Raw genomic sequence first — 24,452 nt, 5'->3', positions numbered from 1 at the left:
TCTTTCACATCCTGATTGTTTTATTCCTCTTAAGTCAGATCATTATGGAGAAAAAGAGGGATGTGAACCAGACGTCACTCCCAATCCCCTTATGAAGAAGGTTGATTTCATCCATTTGGCAGGACAGGTGGGTATCATCATCCCTCTTTTTTCATAAACACATCTTTTAGCTTTGTATAGATAGATTATGTATAATATATGTAAAAATGCATATATAAAAGATAAACACATGTATGTATATATGCACACACACATGTAAATAGATCATTGAAAACATGCTATGCTCATTGCTCTTTAACCTGCTGGGTTTATTTAACAACATAATTAATGATCCCAAGAACATTTTCCTATGTCCTATGAATCAGTTAGATTTGCATTCTACTGTAAAACCTGACATATCAAGGGTCACACAGCTAAGAGTGTTATTTGTTGTGCAAAATAAGAAACCTAGAGGTAGGCAGTCCAAAGCTGGTGTGATCTCTTCACAAGATGGACGCTGGTATCCTTAGCGTGCCATTTTAGACCTTGTTAATGCATTCTCACATGATGGCTGCTCCACCCTGCAAAACGCATCTGTATCCCAAGGAGAAGGAAGAGAAAATGCAGAGAGAAAAAGGTGTGTATCAGCTGAGACTACTTCTGATTAAAGAGCTTCTCTAGAATTCTACCTAATAACTTCCACTTACATCTCACTGGCCATATGGCCACCCAATGCCACAAGGAAACTGATGTCACCTGTTGTGTTCTTTAGGAAGCAGACGCTGCATGGAGTTAGGAATGTAAAAGGTTTCACGGGGAGTAACACTTGTGAGGGAAGCAGGACACCAAATTGGGCAGGAGGGTCATCATTCCCCAATGCAGACCTGACAAGTCTCTGCCAGCCCAGCGTGCAGCTCCAGGACAAAGATGGCCCATTAGGGAAGTCCTGTGTTGGGCAGAAATGGTGAGGCCTTTATACTATCATCCTGTTTAGTCATTGGCTGGGAGCTTCCTCCAGGGGAGCGTAATCGCAGCTTGAAATTTGCCATGCGCAAAAAAACGAGACTCTCAGCTAACCGCACTCCTTGAAGTGGGTAGCAAGTCCTTTCTTAAAGCAAGGGGGTCTGAGCGGCACATCTCTACATTTGCCACCGTGAAAAATGAAAGTTTTAAGCTGGGCATATTGCCATCCCAAAGATACCTGGAGTTCTGTCAATAGGGAAGAATAGAGGATATCAGGCAGGTCACTGTTGTATCTGATAGGTATACTTCAAGTTTTCTACTCAGGAGACACAAACAATCTTGTCAGATAACAGCAGATTGTTGAACAAACTTCCATGAGTCATTGTGTGCTATGGTGGAAGTGTGTCCCGAAACAGAAATGTCTTTTCATTAGACAGCATCCATAGTCCATCTCCCCATGGCATCAAACTGCCTCTCCTGTTGGGTAATTCAAAAAGAAATGGGGCTGGCTTAGAGGTGAAATGATGGGCACAGGTAATGATACAAATAAACCAGCCTAAGTGTTGCTTTTTGTCTCCTCTCCTAATTTTGTACTTTTCTAAAAGTCACTGGCATAATTTTTTGTTGTTGTTTTCCCTTTAGGCTTTTAAAGTTTTGGCTCATTGATATTTTTAATTGGTAAACTGGGGAGAGACCAATTATTCAGTTGTCTCTTTTGAGGTCGAATAATGCAGAGGCTAACTTTGGATGATGCAAAGTCTCATTCAAGAAAGGAATTCTCCAGGGAAAACTGAAACAAGTCGGGTAAGCAATTTAGGAGTTATAAATTTGTTCATCGAGGATGTTTATCGCTCTCTGCTTTGCTGAGGTCGCTTCCTCTAATCTGAGTATTTCTAATGCTATCAAGAAAAATTCCTTGTCCCTTGCAGCTGGAAATATGTTTCACATTCTCCAGATACAATGAAGAGTAATTATGAAGCTCAGAAGGATATCCCAAGTCTCTCCCTGTGCAGATATCTGGTCCTGTGCTCGGGCATGGATCTAGCTGTTTGATTAATTCTGCAAGCCTTAGCCACGTGCATACAAATAAAGCCTCAAAATGTGGAAATGTGACATAATGGAGAATACATCTGGGTCTTAGCTAATCTTGGAAAACTGGCGAATAATTTATTCTCCTAATTAGTTTCCTTGTAGCCTAACCAAAGTTTGCTGTTTACCAGTAATTAGGATCTCCATTTCAGCTCTTTCTTTCACAGAGAGAAACAGCATGATCAGTTTTAAATTGATAGTGAGTAATCAAAAGTTTTTCAATAATGTTTTTAATTAAAAAAAAATATTTACTGTAGAAAATAGAGAAAAGTACCAGAATGATTAAAATTACTCCTAATTACACCAGCTAGAAGTAATCATTATATATTCTTTCAATCTTTCATAATATTTATACATTATGTTTTACATAGACAAAATGTGTATATGTATAAAAATGCATGTGAATTGGGACCGCACTCTGCACCCTGTTATGCTTAACAACATACCATGAACATTTTTTCATGTCATTAAGTTTCTTCTACAACATACTTTTCAAGGGCTGCCTGGTGCTCCATTGAACACATGTAACATAATTTATTCAGCTAATCTGTTATTATTGAACGTTTCAATTCCTTCTGATTTTACATTATTATAAATAATTTTGTGCTGAATAACCTTGTCATTCTCTCACACCCCTGGTTATTTCCTAAGGCTAAATGCATAGAAGAGGATGAACATTAAATATAGCTAGCACTTGTTTCTGTCTGCCCAGATTCCTTCTTTCTTTTCCTTCCTTCCTTCCTTCCTTCCTTCCTTCCTTGCTTTTTCTTTCTTTCTTTCTTTCTTTCTTTCTTTCTTTCTTTCTTTCTTTCTTTCTTTCTTTCTTCCTTCCTTCCTTCCTTCCTTCCTTTCTTTCTTTCTTTCTTTCTTTCTTTCTTTCTTTCTTTCTTTCTTTCTTTCTTTCAGATGACAGAGATAACCTCCTATTCCACTTACCCATTTGCTTTCAGGAATTGCTTCTGCTCCCACCTGGTAGAACTTTTTGTCACATGGTTGGGATTAATAACAGTGTCCTGTTTCCTATCACCTTAAACACAGTGACTGGCCCAGGAGTGGGCATGTGATCCAAGTAGGGCCAGTAAGAAGAAATTTTTCTAAGTCTGATAATAATGTTTGGATAGAAACATCTCCTTTCTTTCAAAATTATGGACACCAAGGACCATTTAAGGTTGGAACTGACAAGGGCCATCTTTGTCACAATGATACCAACATAGGAAAAAGCAGAGCTGAGAGATGGAGAGAGAAGGGAGATTTCCAATGACATCATTTCAGTTTCTGGTTCCCCTAGACTTTTCCAATTACTTGACCTAATATATTCCTCTTTTTGCTTAAAATAATTTGAGCTGGCTCTCTGACTTTAGGCAACCAATACTTGACAGATACAAATATTCTTAAGGTATTGATACATACTTCCAAATTACTTCCCAAAACAATATTGTCAAATAAACTTGTGGAATATGGAATTTTTAATTGAAGTATAGTTAATATTGCTGAAATTGGTCAGTGTAGAATTACAGTATAAACTAATCTATCTCTTCTTTCCATACCATTATCCCTCCTGATTAAAAAAAGCATCGCAGTCAAATCATCATGCTCAGGTGTGAATAAAGGCAGGAATGTGATGAATATAGATCAAACCAGGGTTATATTATGCCCTTATGTCGGGCTGAGTATAAGCCCTTGCTGTTAGGGAGGAGGTAAAAAGGCTTATGTACTCCTTAGCCAATCATATAGTGAGTCTCTAAAACCTTTACATTCCTCCCATCTTTAGAAGTGAAAGTTAAGAGAGGTCTTAAGAGGAGGCTGTTCAAGAAAGGAGCTAAATTATTCAGGAGTAAGTTGTCAACTTCAAGTCAGTGAGCCAAGGAAGAGTATTTTAGAAAGAAACTCTGTGACTGAACAGGGTGGGACCAATGCTTTGGAGCCAATTAAAGAGGCAGGCTGGTGGGCAGCTGTGGGAGGAAGTGGATTGGGGAAATATGATTTTTAAAAGGCTGCTAAAATAACACTGGCAAAAACAGATCAACTCCAACATTTCACCAGAATGAATTGGAAAGCTGTGTCTTACTCTGGTTCAATTGCTTATATAGTTAAGGAAATGAAAATTGGTTCCAGTCTCAGTGAAGTAGACACTGCCCTCAAAAGAAAATGAAAACAATACTCCATTAACAGCAGTCCACTTAATTTGGATATTTTTGAGATATACATGTTTACTAGTGGTCAGCTGAAATTTCTGAATCAATTAACGTGTGACCTCGTACTGTTTCTTGAGAAACAGCAAGTGGTTTGTTTTATTCACCCTTTCATACACCTCCCAAAATGTTTTCTGGTTCATACAATTACAAATGAACAAAACTGGAGAAAGAAGAAAACTTCAGAAAAATAGGAACTAATTGCTGAATGCTTTTAGAACATTTCCTGTTGGTCAGTAGTAGAAGTGAATTAGCAAGTAAATGCTTTTAAACATACTTTTCATTAATTAAAAAACAAGCTTATCCATATCCTGACCAAATTAATATAAAACACACATTTGTAGAATATTTGCTTGTAGGGACCACTTGACTTGACCCCGGTCTTCTGGGAGTTTGGGAATGAAGGATAGGATATAGTAGCAAAGGTATCTTTTATTTATTTATTTTTTAAGTTCCTAGATTGTTCCCTTGGAAAGATATCTTTCTGGAGAGCAGCTGGGTAGCCAGTGTTGGAAAAGGACAAACTCAAGGACTAGCCAGTTATGTATTTTAAATTTTAGAAGCATTGTACCAGCTCTGAGAATGAGAAGCCATCTCCAGCTTTCCATGGCTATTTGGGTAAGGACAGCACTGGGGCGGGGGCAGGAGGAGAACCAAAAATCAGGCAAAACATCTGAAAAATTGGTGATTACCTTATTCACCCTCTATCTCATCCTTTCACCATCCAAGTGCTTTGACCTAAACACAAACTTGAGCTGAATTCTGCTCAGTTCAGTATGAGGAATCAGAGGGGAAATTGTATCTGCTCAGGAACTCCTTTCCTCAACTCTGCTGTTCCAATGGAAGTAACTCAAATAAAACACAGGTATAACAAAATTTGAAAAGAACATAAGTTGCCTATGTAGAAAATCTGAACGAATAGATGAAAGATACCTGTGGAACTACTAAGCTACTAGAGTAAGATTGCAGGATACATGGTTAATATACAGAAGTCACTAGGGGTGAACTGAAATTCCTGAATTAATTAATGTGTGGCCTACTGCTATACCTAATACTTAGATATAAACCTAATAAAATATATACAAGATCTATATGAAGAAAACCTCAAAATGCTAATGAAATAAATCAAAGAAGAACTAAATAAACGGAAAGACATTCCATGTTCATGGATAGGAAGGCCTGATATTACCAAGATTCAGTTCTTCCCAACTTGATCTATAGATTCAATTCAATTTCAATCAAAACCCAACAAGTTACACTGACAAAGAAGCAAAGGCAACACAGTGGAGGAAAGATACTTTTTCAGGAAATAGTGCTGAAACAACTGGACATTTGCATGTAAAACATTAATTTAGACACAGACATTACACCCTTCACAAAAATTAACTCAAAATATATCAGACTTAATTATAAAATGCAAAACTATAAAACTCCTAGAAGATAATATAGGAGGAAATCTAGATGACTTTGGGTGTGGCAATGATTTTCTTAAAAATTCAATACCAAATTCATTATGGAAAAAATAATTGATAAGCTGGGTTTTGTTAAAATTAAAAACTGCTCTGTGAAAAACACTGTCAAAAGGATGAGAAGACACTAGGTGAGAGAAAATGTTTGTGAAAGATATATTGATAAAGGATTGTTACCCAAAATAGACAAAGAACTGGAGAAAAATTCAACAATAAAAAATAATCTGACTAAAAATGAGTTAAAGACTTGAACAGATACTTCACCAGAGAATATACACAGATATAATAAGCATATGAAAAGATGTTCAACATCTTATGTCCGCAGGGAATTGTAAATCAAAATAACAATGTGATACTACTATGCACCTATTAGAATGTCTAAAATCCAAAACACTGACAATGCCAAATGTTGGTGAGGATGTGGAGCAACAGAAACCCCCATTTATTGCTAGGAGGAATACAAAATGGTACAGCCACTTTGGAAGACAGTTTGGCAGTTTCTTAAAATACCAAACATATTCTCACCATATAACCCAGCAATTATATTCCTTGGAATTTACCAAAATGAGTTGAAAAGTTATGTCTACCCAGAAACCTACTCACAGATGTTTATAGCACCTTTATTCATAATTACCAAAATTTAGAAGCAACCAAGATGTTCTTCAGTAGGTGAATGGATAAATAAACTGGTACATCCAGATAATGGAATATTATTCAGTGCTGAAAAGAAGTGATCTATCAAGCCATAAAAGATATGGAGTAACCCTAAATGCATATCACTAAGCAAAGAAGCCTATCTGAGAAGGTTACATATTGTATGATTCCTACTATATTTTGGAAATAAAAATGAACAGTGGTTGCCATGGGTTACAGGATAGGGGAGGATGAATAGGCAGAGCACAGAAGATTTTTAGGGCAGTGAAACCATTTTGTATGATACTATAATGGTGGGTTACATTCATCATACATTTTTCAAACCCATAGACTGTACAACACCAAGAGTGAAACCTAATGTAAACTATAGACTTTGGGTAATAATGATGTGTCAATATAAATCCATCAATGCACCACATTGGTGAGACAAAAGCGCCACTCTGGAGCTGCATGTTGCTAGTGAGGGAAGCTGTGCTTGTATGGGGATAGGGAGTATATGGGAACTCTGTACTTTTCACTCAACTTTGCTATGAACCTGAAACTGTTCTGCAAAGTACAGTTCACTGAAAAAAAGACAGTGTAAATGATGAGTCAGTGAGAGAGGAATAAAAACGTTAAGAACAGAGGCTAGTCAGTTTTACTGTCCTAAAACAAAGTTTGCTTTCTTCCCTGCCATCATGCATTTTCTACTCCGTCCCTACTTCTACCTGTTTAAGCATTCAGTCACTTTGTTTTTCTCCATTTGCTCATTTATCAGTTTAGTGTTAAACTAGTATTTCCATATTTCAGGGTGGATACGCCTTACAGCCTAGACTATGGGCAGACTATGCTAAGATGTTTCCAGAATGATGGGCTCATACATAGCTGAACATACTGCTATGTGTCTTACTCCTACCCGTTTGCTCCCAAACTTCCTGTCCTCTCCTATGCTTCCTTTCTGTCTCCAGCTCCCAAGAACTCTTGATTCAGGACCCCTTGGACCCACAGTACAGTGGACATGTGGGGCTGGACGACCTGGCCATTGCCAGCCCCAACCTTCTGAGTTTCTTCTGCATTCACAAATAATCAGACATCAAACCCTGGCCACATCTAAACCTGAGTAAGAGTGGGGTTGCAAGGGAGATATCTACTACTTCTTTATTTCCATTAATTAGATTCCACTTTGGAGGGCTTCACCAGCTCCTAAAGAGAGTTGATTTGCAATGTCTCTCAGTGGGCATCCCACAGGTCACAGGGGTCTGTGAGATGTAGGTAGCTTTACATTTTTGCTGTCCTTAAAAAGTCTTAAACCATCTAGGAACCATTAAAATTTTTACAGCATTTGAAATTGTTTTTGCATGTTTGTAGGTAATAATTATACAAAGAAAATAAAATGTTTTCACCAAACCTCATATAGTCTCTCTCCAATCCTCTCCAGGTGACAAATAGTGTCTGATGAATTGAATTTCTATCCTGGAAGTCAATATGCCTGAGCTTAACCTCAGTCGCACTTAGTTATTTCACCTCTCAGCTTCCTCGTGTCTAAAAGGAATTGGGGGTCTAGATGATATGTCTCTTCCAGTTTTAAGAATTTTATGATCTCTATACTTTGGATGCAAATACAAATGGTGACTGTTGAAGCCAGCAGCTTCCTCCTATGTCACGCTTCTCTCAAAGTGAAACCTAAAAGCCGGAAAGGGTTTACTGGAAATGCCACCTTTTAGATTTCATCAACTCCCAAAGCAGACTGCCAATGGATCAGAAATTTTCATCTTGAGGGGCGCCTGGGTGACTCAGTGGGTTAAGCATCCGACTTCAGCTCCGATCATGAGCTCAGACTTCAGCTCAGACTTCAGTCATAATCACAGAGCATATGAGTTCAAGCCCCTCTTTGGGCTCTGGATTCTTTGTCTCCCTCTCTCTCTGCCCCTCCCCCACTCAAGCTCGCTCGCTCGCTCTCTCTCTCTCTCTCTCTCTCTCTCACTCAAATAAATATATTTTTAAAAGTGTTTAAAAAAATTCTCATCTTGAAAAGGGGCAGGTCCTAACTTGTACAGATGTTCTTTCCAATGCAGGCACTGTTTTTTTTTTGGAAATAAAAGAAGAGTTTAGCCAGCCAGAGGCCCCAATTGGAGGGGACTGAAAGGTTTCCCAAGCAACCACTCCCAAAAGCGGGTAGAGTTTCTGTGAGCTGTTTCCTGCCTGAACAAATAGCCTCTCCCAAGCCCTCAAGGCTGACCTGGTTCAGGGACCACCCTTTAGGATCAAGTCCACTGTAGAGGCCAGTGAGCCTTGGACAAAAATAAATGTGAAGAAAGAGGTCCCTGGGGGTTTGACTCCATGGCAGCCCCAGAAACAACATGGCTTTCTGGTCTGGCAATAAATAACCTGAGCCTGTGCCAGACCTGCGACTCATTCCTCTGTCCTGGTTTAAACATGTCAATGTGACACCGACAGGATTGGCCATGGAGAAATAGGAGCCAAGACGCTGTTGGTTGAAGTCCTATTCTTGGCCAAAGTGGGAGGCTGTTTGTCTGGAGTTCTAGTTAGTTCCCTTTTGAGCTATCCTCTCATCTCCCTGTGGACTCCCCTGGCAAATGGGCCGGCCCCTGCCCCTGTCTCAGCTGCCCACCATGCTGCTGTGTGCTCAGACAAGGAGCAAGGTTGGAAAGAATTTGATTAATTCAAACAACTTGGGAGCAAATGAGAATTTAAGACACCGTCCCTCTCAAAAGAACTTTTACTTCATAGGGGCTCTAAAAGATTGTGATGCCTTCAACAAGATCTCTAACCATGGAATTTCACACCTGTAGGACAGAGAAACTTGGATGGAGCACTTTTCTAATGCCCTCTAATCATACCATGCTTTATAAGTCAAAAATGTATTAATCTAACCTCAACCATGTGCTAACACTGTTCGATCTACATTACAAACATCAACTCCTTTATGCCTTACGGCCGTATGAGGTAAATACTTCTTAGTATCCCCATTTTAAAGGTAAGGAATCTGAAGAACAGACAAATTAAATAACTTCCCAAGGTCACATAGGTAACAAATGCGAGGCCAGGATTCAAAATCAGGCGGTCTACTCCTAGAAGCCATGCTCGTAACCACGGTGCTTTTCTGCTTGCTCTGTTTAACGCTCACTCCAATCTCACCCTAAAGTTGAAAGTCATTAAAAATTAATTATATTATTGTATGGAGTACAGTAAAATATTTTTCAATGGGAGCTCCATAATGTGCAACAATTACATTATTTTTGTACCACCTGTTTTCCCTAGAGTTGCAAATTACCTTCCATTTTCCTCTTCTATTCTTTGCCTTGACCCTTAATATTTTTCATAATGTCAATCACACCTTATAGCCCACGAAATCTTTCTTTTCCTATATCCTTCCATTGTGCTGTGTACTTCATTCTCTCGCTCAGAACTCTCTGATAATTAAAAAAAAATTTTTAACGTTTATTTATTTTTGAGAAATAGAGACAGAGTATGAGTGGGGGAGGAGCAGAGAGAGAGGGAGACACAGAATCCAAAGCAGGCTCTAGGCTCTGAGCTGTCAGCACTGAGCTCGACATGGGGCTTGAACTCATGGACGTGATTGTGATTGTGATGTGAGCCAAGGTTTGATGCTTAACTGACTGAGTCACCCAGGTGCCCCCAAATCCTCCAATGACTTGATTGCTGCAGCTAACACTGCAAGGTGGCCCTCGTGATATAGACCTGCTAATGTCTCTGACATCACCTCCCACTTCTCCCAGTATCCCAACCTCAGTGGTCTCCTTCCCACTCTTCAAACACACAAAGCTCATTTCCACATCTAGGCCCTTGCACTTGCTGTGTCTTCTTCTTTAAATACTCTTCCCACAGAGTTGCATATGCCCAGTTCCTCATTTCATTCAAGCCTCACCTCAAGAATGTCACTCCTCAGAGAGGATTTCCTCGTCCACCCTACCTGACTTCGCATGCCTCTCCTTCCCCTGCTTTGTTTTCCTTCTGTGTATTTGTCACTCCCTGCATATTTGTTTACTACTTTTCTATCTCCCTCCTCAAAATGGAAGTATTCTGGTGCCTTCCTTGTTCACTGCTGAATCCCCATCCCCTAGGAGAGGGTCTAGCATGTAGTAGGGGCTCAATAAATATTTGCTGGATAATGAAGGAGTTTCTCTCTTAACCCTGCTTACTAGACGCCATGCTGGTACTTTTCTTCATGGCTCTCCTAGAATAGACTCTTGGAGGTCTATTTCCATTTTGCTAGAGACCATACTCAAGTAACTTGCTAAGAAAGGATGCATTGAGAGTAAAATTTCCAAGTTCTTGCATATTTGTAAATGTCTGTATTCTGCCTTCAACCTAGTCAATAGGCTGGACATAGAATTCTAGACTGAAACCAATTTTCTTTCAGAATTTTGATAGCACTACCACAGATAAAAAGTCTGAGACATGCCTGCCTCTTACTCCTTAGATGATAATGATGGGCGTGCATGAGGGTGTGTGTGTAAACTTTTTCTAGAAGCTGCTAGGATTTTATCTTTAATACATTTCCAGTGATGTATCTGGGCTTTCTCTTTCGGTTTTCTTCTCCCCCCATTCATCCTGTTCTGCAATCAATGGGCTTGTGCAATATGAAGACAGCTTGTTTCTCCATTTAGCTTTTCTATTCTGTTGTTGTTCTTTTTTGTCTGAAATGCATTTTAGCCAGTTTGGACTTTCTGGAGTGATACCTCATTTCTTAATGTTCCCTCTTCTCTTTTACCTTAATGTGTTTTTTATTCTATGTTTTGCCAAATGTCCTTGTGCTATCTTCCAAACTTTTTAATGTTTTGTTTTGGCAGTTGTATTTTCAAACTCCAAGAATGAGGTTTGTTCTCTGACTTTTCTTTTTCCATGGCATCTTATTCATGTTTTAGGAATACAATGTCACCTCAGTTTCTCTGAGGATCTTATTTCCATTTTTTTAAAGGTTCTATCCTGTTCCCTGCATTAGCTGTTTTTTCCAGGGCCACTTTTTCTACTTATTTATCTTGATCTTTCTCTTTAATGTTGTAGGCTTTCATCAAATACCTGGCTATCTATTTATACTTAAGAATGCAGTGACAGAGAGTTTAACTGTGTATCAGGGTGGGGTTGGCTGACTTCACTCAGGAGCCTGCCATCACAGTGCTGGGTGTCCAGACTCCTGAATGCAACGGGAAACACCAGGACTCAGTTCCCACACTGGCTGCCCTGATTCCCCCTTTGGGAAAGAACTTTCCACTCTGTGGCTGATGATAAGATTCCCAGATGTAGCAAAAACAAAAATTAGGGCTCCCAGTTAAATTTGAATTTCAGGCAGATGGTGAATTGTTTTCTAGTAAGTATGTCCTATGCAATCCTTGGGACACAATTATACTAAAAAAAATAGTTCATCGTGTATCTGAAATTCAAATTTAACTGGGCATCCTGTACGTTACCTGGCAACCCCACCATAGGGGTGATGTGGACAGGAGGTAAATGCTCGGCTACCTGACACATGGGAGAGAAGTAAGGGGAGAGTGATAGTTCAACGCACAGGCCTTCAAAATGACTGTGCATTTCCACCTTCCTGGGCCCATGGCATGAGAATGATGAAGCTTCCTGGCCAGCTGGTCTACTCTTCTCAGGCCACAGCCCCTCTGCCTGGGTCTCAGACTTGCAACTTAGCTTTATTTTCTGCTACGGCACTTTTTCACTTGAATATACACTGTCATGCCATCAGAAGCTACCATTTTAATTAGCCATTATTGCCTAACACACCATCCCAAACGTTAGCGGCTTGAAATGCCCACCATTTTTACTCTACCTCATGATTACATGGGTTGACTCGGGTGGCTCAGCTGGGTCGTTCTAGGAGTCTCGCTTGGAGTCTCTCATGCAGTTGCATTCAGATAGCAGCTGGGGCTGGACGGCTGGTGCCTTGATGATTTTCCACGTGTCATCTTATCCCCATGGCCTGTCTCCCTCAGTGGGGTATCCTAAGCTTCTTCCCTGATGGCTCCAAGCTCCAAGAGGGAGGAAGTGGAGGCTGCCAGGCCTTCTCTTCTGAGTTCAGAAGTCCCAGAAAATTACCTCCTTTGTATTCTATTGGTGAAAGCAGTCTCAGCCTAGCCAGATTCAGGGAGAAAGTTCGTAAGCTCTCTCTTTTTTTTATTTTTTAAGTTTATTTATTTATTTTGAGAGAGAGAGAATGAGCAGAGGAGGGACAGAGAGAGAGGGAGAGAGAGAGAATCCCAAGCAGTCTCTGCACTGTCAGTACAGAGCCCAATGTGGGGTTCGAACTCACGAATCACAGATCATGCCTGAGCCGAAACCAAAAGTCAGAGACTTAACCAACTGAGCCACCCAGGTGCCCAAGCTCTATCTTTTGATGCAAGAAGCAGCTTGAATATACAGCAAATGGTGGAATTATTTGGAAGCATCTTTAAGCCTAGTTACCATAGCAATATTCCAAAACCAAACTCATTCCTCTACTTTTTTTATATATGTAGCAACAATTGTCATTCAGTAATTTATCCAGACCCGAAAACATAATTCTTTACTTCTTTCCTTGCTGTTGTCCATAGCCAATCCACTATAGAGATTGTTTCTTCAAAATCTCTCCTTCTGTTTTATGATAGAATCACAAACAAAATATCTCTCTCATTTGTCTTTGCTTTTCTCTTTTCAAGGCTACCCTCCCCCTCAAACTTCTTACCTTTTGACCGGGGCCTCTGCCCTGGTCTTTTAACTGAGCTCTGGGTCTCCCTTTCCCTCATTCAACAGTCCATCCATTCCTTCCCACCAGGTTAGTCTCCCTAAAAGATTTCTTTGGTTTTGTCACCTTCCAATTCAAACTTTTATTACCTTACTTTCACCTAGAATATCAAGTTAAAACTTCTTACTCCTAGGTATTTACTCAAAGAATATAAAACTACAAACTTGAAGGAATACATGTACCCTAAATGTTATAGCAACATTATTTACAATAGCCAAATTGTGGAAAGAGCCAAAATGTCCATTGGTAAATGGATAAAGACATGGTGTGTACACACACACACACACACACACACACACACACACACACACGGAGGAATATTATTCAGCCATAAAAAAGAATGAAATATTGCCATTTGCAACAACATGGATGGAACTAGAGAGTATTATACTAAGTGAGATAAATCAGTGAGAGAAAGACAAATAACATATGATTTCATTCATTTGTGGAATTTAATAAACAAAACAAATAATTATAGGGGGAAAAAGAGAGACAAACCAAAAAACAGACTCTTAACTATAGAGAATAAACTGATGCTTACCAGAGGGGAGGTGGGTGGGGGATGGGTTAAATAGGTGGTGAGGATTAAGGGGTGCACTTGTTGTGATGAGTAGTGGGTGATTTATGGAAGTGCTGAATTGCTAAATTGTACACCTGAAACTTATATTACACTATATGTAAACTGGAATTAAAAACTTAAAAAGAAAGTATGTTGGAATTCCTAGAACACACCAAAAAAATTCTTACTCCAGTGATCAAATCCAACCTACTTTTCTAGCTTTATCTTCTAAAATTACTTTCCTGGGACTTCTAGTCTAGTCAGTGTTCAGTGAACACATTGTTCCTGCTTCTGCACCTTTGCTCGCATTGTTCTCCCTGTCCCTGAATGTCCAATCCTTTATTTTCTCATATCCTTTTTTTTAATGTTTATGTATTTGTTTTGGAATTAGAGACAGAAAGAGCATGATGAGTGGGGGAGGGGCAGAGAGAGAGAGAGAGAGAGAGAGAGAGAGAGAGAGAGAATCCCAAGCAGGCTCTACGCCGTCAGCACAGAGCCGGATGTGGGGCTCGATCACACGAATCGTGAGATCATGACCTGAGCTGAAACCAAGAGTCAGACGCTCTACCCACTGACCCACCCAGGCACCCCTAATTTCTTAGATCCTTAAAGGTTCACCCAAAATATTTTTTTATTCACTCGTTTATTCAGTCTTCCCAAACCACTTCTTTTTAATCTTCCATTTGCCAGGCATGATGGCAGCTGTTGGAGAAGCAGTGTTGAATGACATAGAGTTCCTCCTCTCAAGGAGGTTTTTGCCTCGTGGCAGAAACAGAAAAGAAAATAGGAATTTCAGTACCTCCAACCTACGCGAGGGAAGCCACAAGAGGATTTAACCCAGTCTTGGGTCATCAGGAAGATGAATCTAAGCTAGGACTTCACTTATTCTAGCGCAGGTCATACTGATACCGCTGTCTCCTCTGAGATTATCATCCTTATCATTCATTTGACTTTTACTTATGTGGAACGTTGTACTATTGTACTGAACACAAGGCATTTTTAAACTCTCAGTCATAGCTCCCTGATGTAATTTTATTCCTCTTAGTGACAGAAGGCATAATCTTACATTTCTTTGTCTTCCTACTCCTCCTCCCAACTTAGAAGAATGTTGTGTATATCTTCTTTTCTTTAATGTTTATTTATTTTTGAGAGAGAGAGGGAGAGGGAGCATGAGTGGGGGTGGGACAGAGAGAGAGAGGGAGACACAGAATCCAAAGCAGGCTCCAGGCTCCGAGCTGTCAGCACAGAGTGCATTGCGGGGCTTGAACTCATGAACTGTGAGACCATGACCTGAGCTGAAGTCGGACGCTCAACCGACTGAGCCACCAGGTGCCCCTTGTATATCTTCTAATTAGCACCTGTGTGCCTGGAATAGCTTATTTTCAGTAGACTATTCAGTATACTATTCAGTACACTTGTCTGAATTCTTTTTTGTCTCTCATTTTTCTTTCAAAAAGTATTTATACCTATCATATGCCAATAGTCCCTCCAGGTGCACGGAACGTTTCAAGTGCTATGATAAAATGTGTAAAGGAAGGAATGACTCCTTCTTTGTATGCTTCTTCTCTGTTCCCATTTCATTTTAAAGAAATTGTTATATAAATGAAGTAAAGGTAGTTTATTTGCTGTACACAATAGCCATTCACATGGCTCTACACAAAAGCTGTTTCTTTCATTTAGTTACCTGTTAGCCTCATCGTCCTTTCTGTATACAGTATGACTAATGTGAAAAGCTGCTCAGTACTACTAGTGGAATGACTGTTGATGACGGGGACCGTTACTGAGCATAAGTTATGGGCCGCGGCAGTGCTGCTGCCCGAGTCCTGATCCGGCGTTTCTGCAGGAAGCCATTCATTAACAGTTTTGCCAACGCTTGTTATGCCTCACAACATCTCTGAGAGTTCTGTTGATGTGTTTTTTGACATTTTACATTTTTCCTAGTGACCCTTCCTATTATGAAACTTCCAGCCCCTTTGACCTTTAAAAACTTCTCTTTCTCAGGGCTGTGAATTGTAAGATTGGGCTTGCAACAGGCTAGGAGCAACATGTAATTCTGTTTACATAGTCACTTCTTCAAACAAAAATGACAAGCTAAATTGTTTGGTGGAGAATGTAAAAACCCACGTAAGTGGACCCAAGCCTCACTTTTATTATGGGACAGAGTGAGCACTTAAGTTCACAGGTCCCCAAGGCCAGTCTATAATTTATTAACTAGTCGGGTGTCTAACTTTTATAGTTCATTTTCATTCATTTGCCTTGAAAGAGAAGCAGAAGGTATAGTTAGAGTGACCTATTGTTCTGCTTTTGCCTCATACGGAGAGCTCTGGTCCTAAGACACAGGATTTTCGGTGCTAAAACCAAGAAAGTTCCTGGGCAAGCTGGGATGGGTTGATCATCCCATAGATTTACACTAGAGGCATAAAACTAAGTAAGTGAAGGAGGTTAGGCCTCTCCCGTAGGCATCGTTTTCTATTAATTTTATATTCCACATAATAAATATGTACATTAAGTATCTGTGTTTATATATAGAGAGATATATACACATATCGATTTCTATTTAATTTTTCTTTAGTTGAGTCATCTTTAAAATGAGAATAATGGGGGCCCTGGTTGGCTCAGTTGGTTAAGTGTCCAACTTTGGCTCAGGTCATGATCTCACCGTCTTGCGTTCAAGCCGTGTGTTGGGATCTGTGCTGACAGCTCAGAGCCTAGAGCCTGCTTAGGATTCTGAGTCTCTCTTCCTCTCTTTGCCCTTTCCCCCTCTCAAAAATAAATAAACATTAAAATAATAAAATGAGAATAACATATAGTGTGTTCACAGGAATGTTCATTGCTTAATTAAATACCTATAAATTACTTTGAGATTCTTTAAGGAAAGCATTAAGTAACTGCAAAGTTACTTATAAAATGTTATTCTTATTCACCGGGACTCAGCAGGATTCAAATCACCTTACTGATTGAACAAAGAGGATTACTTTACTATTTTTTAAGGTACTGTAATTCCCATGGAAGTTCAGTAACAATATTTACGTAAAATGGAACTAGTTCACAACAAATTGATTGTTAATTAATTAATTAATTTATACAAATTATTTAAAAAAGAAATCAAACAAACAAGGCAAATGATGCAGGGCCTTTGGACCTAAAGAACAAAATACACTGGCAGGAAGGAGGTAGTTGTACAAGCCAGAAATAAATGAAGCCACCTGGCTTTTGTAAAGAACAATAAGAAAGGGCCCTTTAGAATCTATTCTCCTTGTACATGCATTCTAGGTAAACACATCTCTATGAGACATAATTAGTCCTAGTTACTAAAAATATCATGTTCTCCATTGACAGATACTGTGCTTTCTCTGAGGGAAAAATTGAGGGTATTTGAGATAAAAACAAATGGTACTGTTCAAATGGAACATTTTATCCTCTCAGGCTAAATATTGCTATGCGTATTTTTTAGTAACCACAGAACAATTATCAGAATAAAAAAATTTACATTAACATCTGATTTATTTTTGCATAGTGCCCCAGTAATGTCTTTCATAGCAAATAATAATAAAATGCTGGTCAAGGAACACATTGGGGATTAAATGTTGCATTCAGTTATGTTATTTCTCTAATCTTTTAAACTCTGGAACAGTTTCTGAGTCTGTCTGTTTTTGTGACATTTCCAGGTGCCCCGTACATTTTGAAGAGGATAGGCCAGTTAGCTATTGCATAGTATCTCTCGCTTTTTGTGTGTCTGATGTTCTTCATGACTAGATTGAGGGTAAGACGGTGATACAGAAGGATGTGACCTCAGTCTATCATATCAGGAGGCGAAGTGGGATGTTTGGGAAGGGCAGTATTTTATTGGTGTGTGCGCTGTAAGAGCACAGGCCCAAGGACGAAGTCCGCAGTGGGCTGGTACCGGAGGCAGCAGAGCGTCACTCAGATCCACGTCTGCTGGGAGCACTGGCTTCAGAAAGCCTGCAGCGAAGCCCCTCTCCACCTCTGCCCTCAGCCAACTCAACTGCCTCTTCATCCAACAGCTGGTTGAGCTTGGGGAACAAAACCCCAGCCCCTTGCCTCAACTGTGTTGACTCTGAAGGGTCAGCCCAACTCCAGAGCTCCTTGTGGGATAGGCTGAGGCCTCTGCCGCACCTGCCTCTGAGTTCGAGTTCTTCCCCCACCTAATCCTGTGGCTTTCTCTCTCTACCTGAGAGGTTCCAGAGCTCACTCCCCAGTAAGTCTCCTGCACACGAATCCAAGAGTTGCAGGGTCTTTTTCCCAGGAAACCTAACCTACAACCACGCCATTATGTATGTGAGTGATAATAATAATATAATATATAATTTAATAATCATCTCAAGTATTGAAACTGGTCTATTTTAAACATTAGAATGATTAATGGTAGTATGCACGTTAATCCTCTTAAAAGAATTTTATTCCAGCATGATTCTTTACCATAGGGACTATTGTAATCAGAGACTAACAGCACAAAGGTGTTAATAAGAGACTTTATCTGGATTGCTTAGGACAGATCTTAATCCTAGGCTATGCATGTCCAGAAATTTAGCTTTTTTGGAGATTCAAACTCAGAAAAATTAATACAGAGTAAGGATGCATATAACTCAGAAAAGAACCTGTAGCAATTTATAATACAAAATATAATTGTCTAGCAAACCAAAACATTTCTGTTGGCTAATTAGCACACCCATTTTCCATAAGAAAATGTCAACTGAAGTGAAGTCAGAAATTATCTTAAAAAATTTTTCTTTTTACTGTTTTTATTTATTTTAGAGGGGGAGAGAGACAGCATGAGCAGGGGAGGGTCAGAGAGAGAGGGAGACACAGAATCCGAAGACAGGCTCCAGGCTCTGAGCTGTCAGCACAGAGCCTGATGTGGGGCTTGAACCCACGAGCCGTGAGATCATGACCTGAGCCAAAGTCGGATGCTTAACCGACTGAGCCACCCAGGTGCCCCAATCAGAAATTATCTTGATGCGTAAGATGACTTGTCTGATTTTAATTTGTCTGATTTATCAAATTTGAACACCTGATCATCTTTGCACCATTCAGCCCTGGTGGGACGTACCTACAAGTAGACCAGATATTCATTTCTGCTTACCATGGCATTCTTGCCCCAGACCGATTAAAATATACAACTTAGTGCTTATAAGTATAAAACTCAGCCTCCTAACGGTCCACTATTATCTGCTCTGGTTCTCCATACTATTGTCAGAGTATTTTTTAAATGCAAATTGACACGTCATTCCTCTGCCTGAAACCCCTCAACAGCTTCCTATTGCTATTAAATGAAGATAATCTCCTTAACCTTGTCCACAAGACACTGTGTGACCTAATCAGAAAAAAAAATCAATTTTTTGAAAGCCCTATTTGGGTTACTTCCTCCAGGAAACCAAATCAGCATAAAATGTATGCGGTAAGCCTCTGAAAACAACAACCTGATTCACAAGGTGGTTGGAGAATGTGACAGAATGAGAAGCAGATCCAGTAACTTCTCCCCCCACAATCCCTATCTCTAGTAAAAGGCGAAAGATTTATACGATCTGAAGAGAAACCAGAGTATCCTATCTCTAGATTTATAGAACTACTCAACAACAAGACAACCATCGACAGAGCAACAACTGGCACTAGTAATGATATTGTCTGCCCCAGACCCTACTTGAATTCTTTTTGTTCAAACAAGCCACAGGATTTGTGACTTACTTCCCTACAGTCTTAACCTCAGCTATATGTAACCCCAGAGCTGAAAAGAAGAGGAACTTGGATGGCGTGCCTGTGAGGTAGCTGTCACTTTACATACCTTTTCTAAGTTAGCTTAGCTTTCACAACTCTATCAGATGGAGGAGAGGGTCTTTCTTATCCAGGTATTCATTCCCCGAATCCCCAGCTGTATAAGACTGTTTGAAGAAGCAAAAGTCATTGAAACATTAAAATAATTACTAGCCAATTGACCTATTACAAAATGAGTCTCACCACAAACTTCCCTTCTTTTTAACACTAGGATCTATTTCAAATATTATGCCAAGGTCTTAGTCTTTCTTGTGTAAAAATATGGATAAGGCCTACCATGACCAAGCATGTGGGGAAGTGGGAATTTGCCAATAGGGGTTATAGTGGAAATTAGTACAATCGCTGGATAGCCATTTGTCAATAAGTGTAAAAGTGTAAAATATGCAATTCCATTTCAATTGTTTTAACATAGTGGAACCTGTTGAGAACAATGGTTTAAATAGAAAAATATGAACATTAAAAAAAGGCCAGAAAACAGATATTTTTTCCAGAGTGACCCTGTCTATATGATTGTGAAGTAATGTCCAATATAGTCCGAGAGATGTCAATCCATCATATCATACAAGTGTGTTAGAAAAATGACACTAACAAAATCAACAACTCAGGCAACAATAGATGTTGGCAAAAATGTGGAGAAAGAGGATCTCATTTGCACTGCTGGTGGGAATGCAAACTGGTGCAGCCGCTCTGGAAAACAGTATGGAGGTTCCTTAAAAAATTAAAAATAGAACTACCCTACGACCCAGGAATTGTACTACTTGGTATTTATCTGAGGGATACAGGGATGCTGTTTCAAAGGGACACATGCACCCCAATGTTTATCAACATAAACACTAGCAACAATAGCCAAAGTATGGAAAGAGCCCAAATGTCCATCGACAGATGAATGGATAAAGAAGATGTTGTGTATACACACACACACACACACACACACACACACACACACACACACACTGGAGTATTACTCAGCAATCAAAAAGAATACAATCTTACCATTTGCAGCTACATGGATGGATCTAGAGGGTATCATGCTAAGCGCAATTAGTCAGAGAAAGACAAATATCATATGACTTCACTCATGAGGACTTTAAAATACAAAACAGATGAACGTAAGGGAAGGGAAGCAAAAATAATAAAAAAACAGGGACGAAGACAAAAACATTAGAGATTGTTAAATATGGAGAACAAACAGAGGGTTGCTGGAGGGGTTGTGGGAGTGAAGTGGGCTAAATGGGTAAGGGGAATTAAGGAGTCTACTCTTGAAATCATTGTTGAACTCTATGCTAACAAACTTGGATGTAAATTTTTTAAAAATGAAAAAAAAAAAATCCAGCACTAACAAAATCCCTAATGTGGTTCAGCCTTTGCTCAGTCTAAGTACTGTGAAGCTGTAATTGCAACCTAAGTAAAATCTTTTTCTGGGGGTGCCTGGGTGGTTCAGTCAGTTAAGCGTTCAGCTTTAGCTCAGGTCATGATCTCACAGTTTGTGGGTTTGAGCCCCATGTCAGGCTCTGTGCTGACAGCTCAGAGCCTGCAGCCTGCTTCGGATGCTGTGTGTCCCTCTCTCTCTGCCCTTTTCCTACTCATGGTCTGTCACTCTTTGTCTCTCAAAAATAAATAAATGTAAAAAATTTTTTTTAATTTTTTTCTGTTGTGGTAAAGTACTCAAAAAATGTTTTCCATATTTACTATAAAATACTGGCTCTCCTTCCAATATCTTAATTTTTCTTTTGGCGACAACTATCCTCTGATAATGAGGACCTCCTAAATCGTCTAAATTATCCCTATTATGGATGAGTTAATTGAGGTTTAGAGAGTTTAAGAAATGTGCCCAAGACCACTATGCTAAGGAATCAGCCTTCAGTCCAGATGTGGACCCTAAATGTGGTCCTTCTTCCAACATACAGTGTGACTCAGTAGACACCTTCTGCCCCACTTGCCCATTTGGTCTGTCCTATTCTCTGCCTCTGAGCGTGGACAGTTTACTTTAGACCACAGAAAATAGGTCTGCTAGTTGTACCACGTCTGACTTTCCCTCAGGTTCAGCCCACAGTAGGAACATCTACTAGTATCCAGGTCACGACAGGGGTTTGAGTCAGAGACATTCTCTAGCTGGATGGTTTCTCCAGTCCTAGAAATTTCAACATTAAAAATAAAAAAATAAATAATTGAAAAAAATAAATAATTGAATACAATCTAAGTGTACTTAGAGTCACTGAATAAACCATAAGAAAGGGAAAGGAATCCCCACCCCAAGATGGGTATACAAAAGAAAGTCCAACTAAAACCTTTCAGTTTATAGATTTTTCTGAGACCTCACACCATCTTGAAAGAGCTAATGCTAAAATTCAAACAGACTGTGAAGCAGAGTCATAATTACTTTGAAAGAAATCAATTTTGTTTTATATTTTCATATTAAATGGATAATATAGAGGAAAAAACAAAAAAAAAGTAAAGGAACTCTAGTTTCTATACTATACACACATGACTTACAGTTAAAAATAGAAGTGGTATCATTAAAATTCTTTTTAAAACTGGAAAGTAAGTGCTTTATAAAGTACAATAATTTTAAGTACTAGAATCACAGACTATGAATAGATACTCTACAACAAAGTGACTATAATAATTTTCTAGAATGTATTCATATTATTTCAGCCTTTCTTCAGCTGCCCACATTAAATATGAATGGGTTTTCATAAATTGAATTCGATTATTATGATGAAAAACAGTTTGGTGAGGGCTTCTTTTTCTTACTTGAAAAAAATAAAAATTTTCAAAATTAAAAGTGGGGGAAGACAGCAACATTTAAGAAAAAAACACATTTTTTCAGTTTTAAAAAGAAAAAGACTTTTTAAAATTGAATTATAATGTTAGTGAATTTCTATTATCAATGAAGATCATTTTTAGGAAACTGAAGACACCACACGGAAATTTCTTTTTTCTTTTTAACTTGAGCTTTAAAATCTTTAAACTATATCTAGTGTAGTATATATCATTGCAAAATATCATAGTGCCTTGCACTTTTCTTTTGTAAGGTGCTTAACTGTCAGTGTTTCTTTAAAAGGTGAAGAAAGGGCATCCTATAATAGCATTTGGATAGTGGTTTTCACACACAATGCAATTTCACATGTACAATATAAAAAATGTTAGTCATTAGTACAATTGCCAAATATTTCTGGTTTTCTCTCCTTCCTGGATTATCAAAAGAATCTATCTTGGCTCCCTTTTATTTGCGTAGAATCATGCAACTACTTCTGGCCAGTGGGTTGTAAGCAGAAGTCTCTACATGAGACTCTCCAATCTTCTTTCCTTCTGGCATGAAGACTAGCCATGTTTAAGAGGATGGCTGGTCCACTGGCCTGGAATCCAGAATGACTCTAAGGAGCAAAACCTTACTGATGACCTACAAAGGACATAAAGCATAAGCAATAAATAAATCCTCACCATTTGAAGTCACTACGATTCCGTGATGGTCTGTTACTGCATCACTTAGCCACATCTTACTCATGCGCTATATTTCCTATTTCACAGATGGAAAATCTACTGTATCTTTATCTCTATTAGGATCAGGAATTTGTAAAAAAAAAAATCCATAGAAAGTAGACAAAAATCAAAGTAGGAAAGGTGTGACAGGGACACATCTCTTCATGGATGTAAACATCACCAAAAATGTTCCTTAAATGAAGAGAATCCATTTATTTGACTTGTAATGACAAGAGAAAGGTGGGTTTCATTCTAAAACATGTTTTTGTTATATCACTAAATGTTATTACTTAAAAAAATTTTTAATGTTTATTTACTTTTGGGGGTGGGCAGAGAGAGAGGGAAACACAGAATCTGAAGCAGGCTCCAGGCTCTGTGTCATTAGCACAGAGCCCATGTGGGGCTCAAACCCACAAACCGGGAGATCATGACCTGAGCTAAAGTGGACTCTCAACTGAATGAGCCACCCAGGCGCCCCTCACTAAATATTATTATTAATGGAAATGATGATTGTTCACTTGAACTGAATGTGGTTATATTCTGTGTCCTACACGTGGTGCTTTATTTATCTCATTTAATTTCACTTCATCCTCACAGTGATCCTAAGAAGTAGCTATTGATTTTGAGATATTCCTATCTTCAAACTAGTATTCTTTCCATTATAGCAATGGGGTTTTATAGTTCTCAAAGTGCCTTTACCATGCATAATTATATTTCATCTCTCGAGCAACTATTGAGTTGATATTCTTCATTTTGCAGATGCAGGAATTGGACTTCAGATAACTTTTTTGATCCGTGCTGGGACATACAGTAAGTAACAGAACAAGGTCCTTGGCATCCAGTCCCGTTTGGTTCTTTATTACACTTTGCAGAGCAATAAACATAATGCAAAGAGATGGCTAGACATAATGTATTTTTCACTTTTCCTTATACTTTTCTTTAGGCATCTGATTTACATAGGTGCTTTTCACATTGGGGGAGACATAGCCCAAATCTTGGAATGCTTTAGACCCTCTGTGATAAATAGTTTGCCATTTAGTCAAACAGGTTAAAAATTAAAGCAGGGATCAATTAAAAGTCATTGTTTCCAGGTTTATAAAGTGCTTTACAGGAGGCAGTCTGGTGAGTGTTCTGAATGGATTGTCATGCGTGTGATTAAATGGTCCAGGGAAAGACCCCTGAAGCTTATAAAACAGAGCCCTTGTTTTCAAAGAAACTCAGTTGCATTTAGCCTGGCTGAACTAGAGCTCCTTTGAAAGTCCTGACGATGACAAGAGGAGCCAGGAGTCAAACACTCTCAGGGTCAAACTGGAAAGGCATTATTACATAAACTTTCCATTTTTTCCATAGTAAAAAATTAATAGATTTCCATCAGGACAGCCTTCCAGGAGGACTGGAAAACACCTATTCTCTCTCTTTCTCCTTAAAAAAAATTTTTTTAATCTACTGGCATAACATTATACATCATAATTTTTTTCATAATCACATTAAGAGAAAACTTTTATTTTGTGTCTTTCATT

General features: G+C 39.0%; 1 long non-coding RNA gene across 2 annotated transcripts in view; it reads left to right on the top strand.

The window, feature by feature from the left end:
- Positions 1–7: 7 nt before the first annotated feature.
- LOC115305571 overlaps positions 8–24,452 on the top strand; it is a 28,219-nt gene continuing 3,774 nt past the window's right edge. For both annotated transcript variants that reach the window (XR_003914853.1, XR_003914852.1), the window contains exons 1-3: positions 8–127; positions 1,585–1,746; positions 23,692–23,742. This is a non-coding gene — a long non-coding RNA (uncharacterized LOC115305571). The remainder of the gene's footprint in view (positions 128–1,584; positions 1,747–23,691; positions 23,743–24,452) is intronic.

The sequence above is a fragment of the Suricata suricatta genome, chromosome 10 (genome assembly GCF_006229205.1).
Source record: "Suricata suricatta isolate VVHF042 chromosome 10, meerkat_22Aug2017_6uvM2_HiC, whole genome shotgun sequence".
Lineage (NCBI taxonomy): Eukaryota > Metazoa > Chordata > Mammalia > Carnivora > Herpestidae > Suricata > Suricata suricatta.
Note: the sequence above shows the minus strand (reverse complement) of the source record. Positions and strands in the feature narration are given on the sequence as shown.